Source organism: Polyodon spathula, chromosome 17 (genome assembly GCF_017654505.1).
Source record: "Polyodon spathula isolate WHYD16114869_AA chromosome 17, ASM1765450v1, whole genome shotgun sequence".
NCBI classification, from domain to species: Eukaryota; Metazoa; Chordata; class Actinopteri; order Acipenseriformes; family Polyodontidae; genus Polyodon; species Polyodon spathula.
In genome coordinates this window covers 12,353,592-12,368,133 of record NC_054550.1, presented here as the reverse complement: position 1 = coordinate 12,368,133, position 14,542 = coordinate 12,353,592, and the positions used below count along the sequence as shown (strand labels likewise).

At 43.6% G+C, this 14,542-nt stretch overlaps 1 pseudogene; it reads right to left on the bottom strand.

Moving 5' to 3' along the window:
• Positions 1-10,084: 10,084 nt before the first annotated feature.
• LOC121330130 overlaps positions 10,085-14,542 on the bottom strand; it is a 41,443-nt pseudogene continuing 36,985 nt past the window's right edge.

Genomic DNA, 14,542 nt, shown 5'->3' with positions numbered 1-14,542 from the left:
ACCCACTTCCCTGACCCAGAAACGAACTGTCAGGCCAGCCCTTCCAGATACTTCTCCTCTCATTCTTTAGCGCCCTCACAGGTCGGGAGAAAGATTCATCACCAGAACTCATCTTTCCGTCACAGAATGGAACACAAAATAACGGGGACTATAGTACACAACCACAGTAGGAGTACAGTACACAAACACAATTACACAGATCGCTAGACCACTACACATATCTAACGTTCTGCATTTTCGGTTTTTATCTTAACACATGTAAAAGTATGCGAGCATGGTGATTGCACAAATTAGTTCACTTGCTGGGATTCAAATGAATAATTAATTAGTAATTGAATCCTGGAACAACTGTATATATAGAGGGTTGGGTGTTAAGGGCGAAGGAATGAGAGACGAAAGATATAAGGCAAGAGAGTCGAATAAAGAAAATAACAATTGCTATCGTGCTGGAAGGTCAGCGCGAATTTGCAGCGCTGTGCATCCTCTGCCTCATCTGGCCCACTTCTGCTATTTGGCTTTTTGTATACTTTGAAATGTTCAGGGTTTTTTTTATATTAAACTGATTTACATTTTCTCTCCATTCCTCATCCACTCAAAATATTAAATTTTCATGCAAGTATTTCAATTTAGCTTTTGATCAAGCTAGTGACTACGCCCAGCACTTGCCACAATTATCAGACTTTGACTGGCCATTTTGGCCAACAGAATCAGGCGATAATGTGTTTGTGAAGCAACAGAGAACCAATCACATGCAATGTTTGAACGTCATTTGATGTCTAAACATCCCTACTGTATTCTAGGATTCAGTGTAGGGCTGCTTATTACAACTTTGGAGTCAAAATAAAACAGCATTTTCAAAATATGGTAACACTATATTAAAGGGCTGCTTATTAATAAATGTATAACATATGCATAATAAATATGTTATAGAGTGTTAATAAAGCATTATATATGGCTTATAACCATGCAATAGCCATAGCCATAGTTAAGTTTAAACATCTCAAGTACAATAGGTGGCTAAAAACTGTCCCCGTTATAAAACTGTAATTCTGTTTATGGCTATTGCATGCTTATAAACCATATATAATGCTTTAACACTTTATAACATAGTTATTAAGGAAACAGAAATGGAGCACTAACTATGCAGTCACGATTCCCCTAACTAATACCTCGGACAGCTAAGAGGTTTACCGGTACCTGAAACACATTAACCACACAGTTGAACACGGTACCTTATTCTGACTGCTCAGAACCAGAGCACACTTTCTGTTCCTTCCTCTCAGCAGCCCAGAACAAACTGACTGTCTCTCTTAAATACCCTGCACCTGGCTCTAATTTACAATTACCACCAGGTGCAGTGGATTACTAAACAATAAAACAATTAAACAATTAGCCCAATAACACCCAAATGTGCATTCTCACATGCTTTAGCAGGGAAGGATTTTAACCCCTTCCCTGCTATCTTACACACTGCTATTTTTTCAAAAATTTTTCGAACTTTCTTATTTTCAGATAAATAAATATTTATTAAAGATTTTTTTTTTTGTTGCCGTGCAGCCTACAACCTCTCAATCTACACAGAAACAGACTCACACACAATCTATACCCCCCAATCTAAACAGACACACTGACACAGAGTCTACACCACCCAATCTACACAGAAACACTCACACAGCCTAGACCCAGACTCTACACAAACAGACTCACACAGTCTACACCCCCCAATCTATACAGAAACGCTCACACAGTCTACACCCCCCCCCCCAATCTACACAGACACACTCACACAGTCTACACCCCCCCAATCTACACAGAAACACACACACAGTCTACACCCCACCAATCTACACAGACACACTCACACAGTCTACACCCACCCAATCTACACAGAAACACTCACACAGTCTACACCCCCCCCAATCTACACAGACACACTCACACAGTCTACACCCCCCAATCTACACAGAAACACTCACACAGTCTACTAGACACCCAGACTCTACACAGAACAGACACACAGTCTACTCACACAGTCTACACCCCCCAATCTACACAGACACACTCACACAGTCTAGTCCCCCACCTACAGAAACACTCACACAGTCTACACAGACACACTCTCTCACACAGTCTACACCCCCCAATCTACACAGAAACACTCACACAGTCTACACCCCCTCACACACAGAAACACTCACATCTACACCCAGACTCTACACAGACACACTCACACAGTCTACACCCACCCAGACACAGACACACTCACACAGTCTACACCCCCAATCTACACAGACACACTCACACAGTCTACACCCCCCAATCTACACAGAAACACTCACACAGTCTACACCCCCCAATCTACACAGAAACACTCACACAGTCTACACCCACCAATCTACACAGACACACTCACACAGTCTACACCCCCAATCTACAGAAACTACACAGACACACTCACACAGTCTACACCCCCCCCCAATCTACACAGAAACACTCACACAGTCTACACCCTACACACTCTACACAGACACACTCACACAGTCTACACCCACCCTACTCTACACAGACAGACTCACACAGTCTACACCCCCAATCTACACAGACACACTCACACAGTCTACACCCCCCCAATCTACACAGAAACACTCACACAGTCTACACCCCCCCAATCTACACAGACACACTCACACAGTCTACACCCCCCCAATCACAGACACACTCACAGTCTACACACTCACACAGTCTACACCCCCAATCTACACAGACACACTCACACAGTCTACACCCCCCAATCTACACAGACACACTCACACAGTCTACACCCCCCAATCTACACAGAAACACTCACACAGTCTACACCCCCCAATCTACACAGACACACTCACACAGTCTACACCCCCCCAATCTACACAGAAACACTCACACACACCCACTCACACAGTCTACACCCCCCAATCTACACAGAAACACTCACACAGTCTACACCCCCCAATCTACACAGACACACTCACACAGTCTACACCCCCCCAATCTACACAGACACACTCACACAGTCTACACCCCCCAATCTACACAGAAACACTCACACAGTCTACACCCCCCCAATCTACACAGACACACTCACACAGTCTACACCCCCCCAATCTACACAGAAACACTCACACAGTCTACACCCCCCCAATCTACACAGACACACTCACACAGTCTACACCCCCCCCAATCTACACAGACACACTCACACAGTCTACACCCCCCAATCTACACAGAAACACTCACACAGTCTACACCCCCCAATCTACACAGACACACTCACACAGTCTACACCCCCCCAATCTACACAGACACACTCACACAGTCTACACCCCCCCAATCTACACAGAAACACTCACACAGTCTACACCCCCCCAATCTACACAGACACACTCACACAGTCTACACCCCCCCAATCTACACACAAACTCACACAGTCTACACCCCCCAATCTACACAGAAACACAGACCCCAATCTACACAGAAACACTCACACAGTCTACACCCCCCCAATCTACACAGACACACTCACACAGTCTACACCCCCCAATCTACACAGACACACTCACACAGTCTACACCCCCCCCAATCTACACAGACACACTCACACAGTCTACACCCTCACAATCTACACAGACACACTCACACAGTCTACACCCACCAATCTACACAGAAACACTCACACAGTCTACACCCCCCAATCTACACAGAAACACTCACACAGTCTACACCCCCCCCCAATCTACACAGACACACTCACACAGTCTACACCCCCCAATCTACACAGACACACTCACACAGTCTACACCCCCCCAATCTACACAGACACACTCACACAGTCTACACCCCCCAATCTACACAGACACACTCACACAGTCTACACCCCCCAATCTACAGACCACCACACAGTCTACACCCCCCAATCTACACAGAAACACTCACACAGTCTACACCCCCCAATCTACACAGAAACACTCACACAGTCTACACCCCCCCAATCTACACAGACACACTCACACAGTCTACACCCCCCCCACACAGAAACACTCACACAGTCTACACCCAGTCTACACCCCTCACCAGTCTACACCCCCCAATCTACACAGAAACACTCACACAGTCTACACCCCCCCAATCTACACAGACACACTCACACAGTCTACACCCCCCAATCTACACAGAAACACTCACACAGTCTACACCCCCCAATCTACACAGACACACTCACACAGTCTACACCCCCCCAATCTACACAGACACACTCACACAGTCTACACCCCCCAATCTACACAGACACACTCACACAGTCTACACCCCCCAATCTACACAGAAACACTCACACAGTCTACACCCACCCAATCTACACCCAGTCTACTCTACACAGACACACTCACACAGTCTACACCCACCCACTCTACACAGACACACTCACACAGTCTACACCCACCCAATCTACACCACTCACACAGTCTACACCCTCTACACAGAAACACTCACACAGTCTACACCCCCCCAATCTACACAGAAACACACTCACACAGTCTACACCCACCCAATCTACACAGAAACACTCACACAGTCTACACCCCCCAATCTACACAGACACACACAGTCACACAGTCTACACCCCCCCAATCTACACAGACACACTCACACAGTCTACACCCCCCCAATCTACACAGAAACACTCACACAGTCTACACCCCCCCAATCTACACAGAAACACTCACACAGTCTACACCCCCCCACCTACACAGACACACTCACACAGACACACCAATCTACACAGACACAGTCTACACCCCCCCAATCTACACAGAAACACTCACACAGTCTACACCCCCCCAATCTACACAGACACACTCACACAGTCTACACCCACCCAATCTACACAGACACACTCACACAGTCTACACCCCCCAATCTACACAGAAACACTCACACAGTCTACACCCCCCAATCTACACAGAAACACTCACACAGTCTACACCCCCCCAATCTACACAGAAACACTCACACAGTCTACACCCCCCAATCTACACAGAAACACTCACACAGTCTACACCCACCACTCTACACAGACACACTCACACAGTCTACACCCCCCCAATCTACACAGAAACACTCACACAGTCTACACCCCCCAATCTACACAGACACACTCACACAGTCTACACCCCCCAATCTACACAGAAACACTCACACAGTCTACACCCCCCAATCTACACAGACACACTCACACAGTCTACACCCCCCAATCTACACAGACACACTCACACAGTCTACACCCCCCCAATCCCTCCTCAATCTACACACAGACACTCACACAGTCTACACCCCCCCAATCTACACAGAAACACTCACACAGTCTACACCCCCCCAATCTACACAGACACACTCACACAGTCTACACCCCCCCAATCTACACAGAAACACTCACACAGTCTACACCCCCCAATCTACACAGAAACACCACACAGTCTACACAGACACACCACACTACACCCAGAAACACTCACACAGTCTACACCCCCCCAATCTACACAGAAACACTCACACAGTCTACACCCCCCCACACATCTACACAGACACACTCACACAGTCTACACCCCCCAATCTACACAGAAACACTCACACAGTCTACACCCACCACTCTACACCCCACACTCACACAGTCTACACCCCCCACACTACACAGAAACACTCACACAGTCTACACCCCCCCAATCTACACAGAAACACTCACACAGTCTACACCCAGAATCTACACAGACACACTCACACAGTCTACACCCACACTCTACACAGACACACTCACACAGTCTACACCCCCCCAATCTACACAGAATCACACAGTCTACACCCCACACACTCTACACAGACACACTCACACAGTCTACACCCCCCAATCTACACAGACAGACTCACACAGTCTACACCCCCCCAGTCTACAGACACACTCACACAGTCTACACCCACACTCACACAGTCTACACAGACACACTCACACAGTCTACACCCCCCCAATCTACACAGAAACACTCACACAGTCTACACCCCCACCAATCTACACAGAAACACTCACACAGTCTACACCCCCCCAATCTACACAGACACACTCACACAGTCTACACCCCCCAATCTACACAGAAACACTCACACAGTCTACACCCCCCAATCTACACAGAAACACTCACACTACACCCCCCCCAATCTACACAGACACACTCACACAGTCTACACTCTACACAGACACACTCACACAGTCTACACCCCCCAATCTACACAGAAACACTCACACAGTCTACACCCCCCAATCTACACAGACACACTCACACAGTCTACACCCCCCAATCTACACAGAAACACTCACACAGTCTACACCCCCCCAATCTACACAGACACACTCACACAGTCTACACCCCCCAATCTACACAGACAACTCACACACAGTCTACACCCCCCCAATCTACACAGACACACTCACACAGTCTACACCCCCCAATCTACACAGACACACTCACACAGTCTACACCCCCCCAATCTACACAGAAACACTCACACAGTCTACACCCAGACTCACACAGTCTACACCCTCCAATCTATACAGAAACACTCACACAGTCTACACCCCCCACAATCTATTTTTTTTTTTTGCCGTGCAGCCTACAACCTCTCAATCTACACAGAAACAGACTCACACACAGTCTACACCCCCCAATATACACAGAAACACTCACACAGTCTACAACCACCAAATCTACACAGACACACTCACACAGTCTACACCCCCCAATCTACACAGACACACTCACACAGTCTACACCCCCCAATCTACACAGAAACACTCACACAGTCTACACCCAGACTCTACACAGACACACTCACACAGTCTACACCCCCCAATCTACACAGAAACACTCACACAGTCTACACCCCCCCAATCTACACAGACACACTCACACAGTCTACACCCACCCAATCTTTCACACAGTCTACACCCCCCCAATCTACACAGAAACACTCACACAGTCTACACCCCCCCAATCTACACAGACACACTCACACAGTCTACACCCCCCCAATCTACACAGAAACACTCACACAGTCTACACCCCCCCAATCTACACAGACACACTCACACAGTCTACACCCCCCAATCTACACAGAAACACTCACACAGTCTACACCCCCCAATCTACACAGACACACTCACACAGTCTACACCCCCCCAATCTACACAGAAACACTCACACAGTCTACACCCCCCAATCTACACAGAAACACTCACACAGTCTACACCCAGACTCTACACAGAAACACTCACACAGTCTACACCCCCCAATCTACACAGACACACTCACACAGTCTACACCCCCCAATCTACACAGAAACACTCACACAGTCTACACCCAGACTCTACACAGACACACTCACACAGTCTACACCCCCCCAATCTACACAGAAACACTCACACAGTCTACACCCCCCAATCTACACAGACACACTCACACAGTCTACACCCCCCAATCTACACAGACACACTCACACAGTCTACACCCCCCCAATCTACACAGAAACACTCACACAGTCTACACCCCCCAATCTACACAGAAACACTCACACAGTCTACACCCCCCAATCTACACAGACACACTCACACAGTCTACACCCCCCCAATCTACAGACACACTCACACAGTCTACCCCCCCAATCTACACAGACACACTCACACAGTCTACACCCCCCAATCTACAGACTCACTACTACAGACACACTCACACAGTCTACACCCCCCAATCTACACAGAAACACTCACACAGTCTACACCCCCCAATCTACACAGACACACTCACACAGTCTACACCCCCCCAATCTACACAGAAACACTCACACAGTCTACACCCCCCCAATCTACACAGACACACTCACACAGTCTACACCCAGACTCTACACAGACAACACACAGTCTACACCCCCCAATCTACACAGAAACACACACACAGTCTACACCCCCCAATCTACACAGAAACACTCACACAGTCTACACCCCCCAATCTAGACAGACACACTCACAGTCTACACCCCCCCAATCTACACAGAAACACTCACACAGTCTACACCCCCCAATCTACACAGACACACTCACACAGTCTACACCCCCCCAATCTACACAGAAACACTCACACAGTCTACACCCCCCCAATCTACAGACACACACTCACACAGTCTACACCCCCCCAATCTACACAGAAACACTCACACAGTCTACACCCCCCCAATCTACACAGACACACTCACACAGTCTACACAGTGATACCCAAGTCTACACAGAAACACTCACACAGTCTACACCCCCCCCCCCCCCCAATCTACACAGGCACAGACTCACACACAGTCTACACCCCCACTCTACACAGACAGACTCACACAGGTGGGAAAATAAATCTTGCAGCTTAGTTGGACTGTACAGAGAATCCAGAAATTAAAAGGCAATATGGCGACGAGATATGGTGTGACAGTAAAGAAATGTGTGGTAATACTTCCCTGTTAAATTAAATCCCACAATTACAGCATAACAAAATTTGAATTAAGAATTAAGAAACTTGTTTAAATCAATATCAGTTATAATATTCAGATTTTGGTAACACTTTATTTACAGTGATATCAGCAGTTCATGTAGAAATCACTGTCTGTAATCATTGCAATTACAGAAAGTGTTTTCCACTTTGAAAAAGTTTCCTTTATAATAAAATGTTATTACTGTTTCTGCCATGCTTGTGCAGATGCAGTTTTTAAAAGATCACTGGATGTGCACACGGGATATTTCTGTGGCTGAGCCCCATTGTGTTCTCAAGCACTGCCATTGAGTTCTGCTGCAGCTTGCATCAAATATTGTAAACAGCTGTGTTGATGTGGAATCATGAAGGGGACAGAATTCTATCAAGTACAGACATCTACCATAGGGAACACCTGAACTTACTTATATGCCAACACATTGGCAATTTCTCTGCTCTTGAGAAAAGGGCATTTGCTTTAATGAAGCAAGTCAAAACCCACCCGATCAACAAAAAAACAAGGAAACGTTGCCGATTTTGACTGCAGTAAACTGTAACGTATTTGAATACACAACAACGTACAGGCATGTTTGTTTTTTACTATTTATTTTTGTGGACTATTGTGGAGCTACCGCTAGTGAAAAAAAGTTTTTCAACTTCACATGGTGTTCCTTGTTTGTTTGAACTGTTGCCTTTTTATTCAGGAAATCAGGAAAAGTCCTTGTCGAGCTGTGCTACAGGATTTCCGGTAGGCTTCAGCTTTTTTCTGTTTTTATTCTGAAATGTATTTAGCACATCCCCTACAGTTTAATTTTCCGTCAGATTCATTCAGTTGTTCATACTAACTTCAAACTGAGAATTCTACCTGTTGTAAAAGGGTGGAAGGCTAGTTATAAAGGCTGTAATGTATATAGAGGTGTGTGTATGTGTATATGTATGTTTGTATGTATATGTGTGTCTAGCTGTTTGTTCATGGGTAGGGGGGCTTCAAGTGCTTCCCTAGGGCCTAGTAATGGGTTAGTCTGGCCCTAGACATGCAATGAACATTCATAGAATAATACAGGAATTACAAAAATGAGGACAGCAGAATAGCCCACAAGCCCCCGAAGAGGTTAAACGTCTAATTAACAAGTGTGATAAGCTAGACAGAATAACTTTTCTTAGGTCAAGCGCCACATCTGCTTAGCAAAGAGATGCAATTTGGAACAGTGTGAATGCCTGTCATTGGATTAGAATGAATGACTAAAGATAGATTCCAAATTGAAAAGAAATACTCACTGAGCAGCTTCGAATTTAAAAAGGTTATTCCATGTTAAATCTCTCAACGCTTGTGTAAACAATATTAAATAACCCTTTACAATTCAGAGAGTATTCCTTAAAGGTGTAAGAATCTTTAACTATGAAGCAGGGAGCAGCTGCTGCTCCAGGGCACAGAGGAGGGCGTGGCTCTGTGTTAGGGGGCGTGGTTTGATGCCGACCATGCGTTGCCTGGGGGGTCACGCCATGACTCCTTCCTGTTGGACAAATCAGAACAAAATGAGTATTTCAAATTAACTTCATTTATTTAATTAAGAATAACAGCAACACTACCAATATGTATCAATAGAACCACTAACCAAATAATTTCATAAATCTTACCTCGTTATATAGGTCTCAAATGTGCAGTTTTCAAAGAAACACATGCTATAGCAACCATACATTTTCATGTTGACACTACAGCTATGGGCAAAAGTTTTGCATCAGTTAGAATTTTAGGACTGAGACATAATTTAAAAAAATTAACTATACGTACATACAGTAATTTAGTTCATGTAATCAAATAAACTATAAAATGATATGGCTAAAGTCTACCAGAAGCCATAATAGCAGTACAGTATTTCATATTAGATTTTTTGATTTTTGTCAGGTTTTCTTACGTATATGACAAACTACAAATAGGTATGTAATTCAATATGTTAAAGTAATATTATTCAGCAGATTTCATTCAACTTTATGAAGCAAAATGAGTTAATTATATAAGGTGTTGCAAAACCTTTACCATAGCTGTACACTGGGTTAAAGAAAGTCAGCGTGCCACAGCCTGAGGGACATTGGGTTGGGAGAGTAGTTGTTTTGTTCAGTGGGAATTGGGCTGTCCTGTTTGTATTATTGCTTACTTGTTTTACCATTTCGGTTTGCAATATTTTAAAAGCTTTGGCAACACCAGAGCATCATGCCAATAAAGCTCATTTGAATTTGAATTTGAAATTGTTCTTGTTTTGCCTCCTGAGAGTTTGTTCCTGCTTTATTTCTGAGGTCATTTTACCCCAGCAGTGTCTTGGGTGCATATCATGTCTGTCATTAGGGGAAGCAGCAAGTTGGTTACTCACAACTATAAGAGCCATGAATAGATTTTATAATCTCATTGTGTTTTCCCTGTGAGTTTATTAGAGTAGCACATACTGTGAACTCGCTTTAATATCTATGCTGTTATTAAAAGAGTCCACACAGCAGAGAATCGCCTAACCTATTCACCCTTCCATGAATCTAACCTTATTTATTTGTCAACCGGCACACTGACCTTGTCCTTGGATACAGTGCCATGTATATAGTACCATACCAGCTTCAATTATATTTAATCCTTCATGAATGATTCACTTACTTTACAGACTCACAAATTAAGAAAAAGCGCAAAAATGCTGGCTAAGCAGAGGCTTCAGGAAGGAAATTGCTTCAACGCTCAAGAAGAACCTGACATTGAATTCCAATGTTTGGGGCCACAAGAGCTAACTCCCCTGGTATTATAGATTTTTTAATCTGCTTATCTCAAAGTTCAGGGTAGAATATGGGTCACTCAAATAGACCAGACCAATAGCCAACACTTTAAATGAGGTTAAATGCACTTTGCTGAAAGGGTCCGCTGTAGAGTGATGAAGAGAAACAGTCTGTGCTGAATTTCGTCTGTTAGTCCCTGTGGAATGCCCAGCAAAGACCAGGAACTTCGCAATCCAGGAAGCTGCACTCCCCTGACTGTATGATTCAAGAGGAACTTTACCAGGTGAGCCACTAGGAATCCTCTTTGAGGTCCCAGTTTTAAGATCATTTTCAGCATGAGCCAGTAGTTGTTTAGGTGGATATCTGACTACCCCTCACATTTTCAACTACAGGTCTAGGTGCACCCTAACAGGGTCACAGACAAGCCCTTCCTCTAGCAGGGAGCTGCACCCTCACAGGTTTACAGACAAGCTGCTCAGCTGAGGATTCACTTCACTGGCAAGTCTGTCAGCGACGATGAGAAGCTGTCTTCTGGTAAAGACTGAGAAGCCCAGAGGTCAACCTGTACAATGCTGGTCGTACATACAAAATTGAATATATTGAATATCTTTTAACAGGATTTATCATGTTTGTGGGTGTTGTAATGCAAAATAATTTTTTATAAGTCCATGGTCAGCTCTTGAGAGGAAATTAATCTCACAGGGGCTATGTTCAATTAACAAATTGATTCAAAACATTTCAGTTTATCAGCTTGATATAACCACTGTAGATTCTAAAGTTGAAGAAACAGAATATGGTCCATTTTAAAAACATCTTTAAAAGTGTAATTAAATAAATTGATAAATGAATATTATTACACATATATATATATATATATATATATATATATATATATATATATATTATATATATATATATAGATATAGAGAGAGAGAGAGAGAGAGAGAGAGAGAGAGAGAGAGAGAGAGAGAGAGAGAGAGAGAGAGTTTTTATTTGTTGTGCCAAGTTATTTTTACAATTTTGAAGGTCCAATTATGTCCAGTGCAGCAATCCCAGCAGCTCAGTGAGTGTGCTCCTCCAGTCCTATAACCAAGGCAATCGCCACGTCACACCCATGAGGCCAGCATTGCAGGTGTCTGCTTTGAGCTTTAAGGGATGTTTAGTTTGTAGGTTCTGCTTTAGTGTGGTCAAGAGAAACAGACTCCCTAACCTGCCCCAGAGCCAACAAAATGTTTCCAGTGTGAAGAATGTCAACGTTGCATTATTGGGACATGTACCTGTGCTCCCTTCACTGTATGATTCAGCCTGCATATCACATGGCCTTGCCTTTATCAGGTGAGACACACAGACCCTTTTATTACAATCTTGTCATGTCATGTTATAAAGTAATTTAAAAGGTTCTTGTAAATCTATTAGTTACATTTTTTTTTCTACAGAGGGAAAACTATTTGTATGGAAAGGCCAATTACCCATTCTGGACACTCAATTTATGTTCCAATGCCTGTGTCTCCTATGTCAGGTGTTTCTCCCATTAACTTTATTACATGAATCAAAAATATTATATATGGTTCATTAATAAACCACAATTACTAGGCAAGTATAGTGATTAACACTGCATTCACAGTACAATTTATTAACTGCATTTATTAACTATTCATTTAAGACCGTCCTATATTTCAGTGAGCTTTATGAATTTAAGATAAAACCTATCTCAGACTGAGTATGACAAACTGTTTGATTATGATGACTGAAAACTCCATACCGAGCGAGCAGACAGGAGCAACAACTTATAAAAAGTACATTAACATGTGCCTTTCTGACCACTTCACTAGATCATATCTATATCAGTGTGAAGCGTTCCAACACAACCAAATAAGTACTTCACCAGTTGGAAAATACAGTGGCTGTAACAAGTAAATGTGATGAGTTAAGAAAAACAAGTTTGATCACCACGATGGAGGTTAAGTGGAATGGAGAACAGCTCACCAAGAAAGCTCACTATAGATCTGTTACAGGGGCCTGGAAGTTAAATAAATTTAAATAGAAACTCTTTCTGCTGCCTTGCAACTCCGACAACAATGTGATGTCATCCTCCAGCAAATATTACCAAAGATAATCCATCACTTGGGTTGAACGGAGATGGGGCTCCACGTATGGGCATCTAACGCCTCTGTTTGTGACATACAGCAGTGTGGCAATCAAGTTGGTGGAACACATAGTCGTGGGACACAGACAGTAATTGCAGAAAAAAGGTGCTGTGTTATTATAGAAAATGAACTATGCTATTGTATTGCACAGCTGAAAAAAAGCTTACCCCAGAGAGTTCCATCTATGCTGTCCACTGGAGGAGTATGCTGGTGGCCAGAGGTTCAGGTTTTGAATTTTAATGTAATTGTAGCTAAAAAAATATTCCATAAATCTTACGTACTTTGCACTTCAATTACCTGCAACATTTGCGCGTGCAGTTTTGACATTAACACATGTTATAGCAAACATGTATCTTCATTTTAACATGATGTGTCACTGCTTCTCTCCCCTTTTCACAGTTTATCGGTACATTTGCACTTCCTCTGGTTCATAGTACTGTAAGTTACTGGCTGAAAGCATGCCAGCCAATAAGGCAAGCAGATGATTGGTTATTGACAGAAAAGAAGCAATTGTGGGGGTGAGGGTAATTTCAAACTAGTACAACACTATCTGAAAGCACTGATATCATACAGAGTTTTCTTTACCACGTGTAGGACCCAATAGCATGTTTTAAAAGAAAATAATTGTTTCTATCGAAACTGGATATATAATAACAAATGGAATACACAACAAGGAGGATTTATGAAATTAATTTCTTAGCTGCAGTCCCTTTTAAGGTATACCGTTAGGGAATTTAAAAACAGATTTGAACCCAGACTTCTGTAGTAGCTAATTAGTAAGCTAGCTGAATGACAAGAGCCTTAAAAAAAGATTCTTAATAAATAAAATAAGCAGTATGTTTTCCTCCATCAGCAGGCTTATAGATAAAAATCATCAGAATAGAAAAGCTGTCTTCTTCCTGGCTGTTCTGCTCTTTCTTTGAGATTGCATCTGTCATTATTGAGGCAAACCTAAAGGGACGCTTTCAGCAAGCTACATTCATGGAAATTTTACATGCTTATCCACCTTGTTCTATTAGAAAATCTTGGTCCACTCGCATTGCTAATGTTACA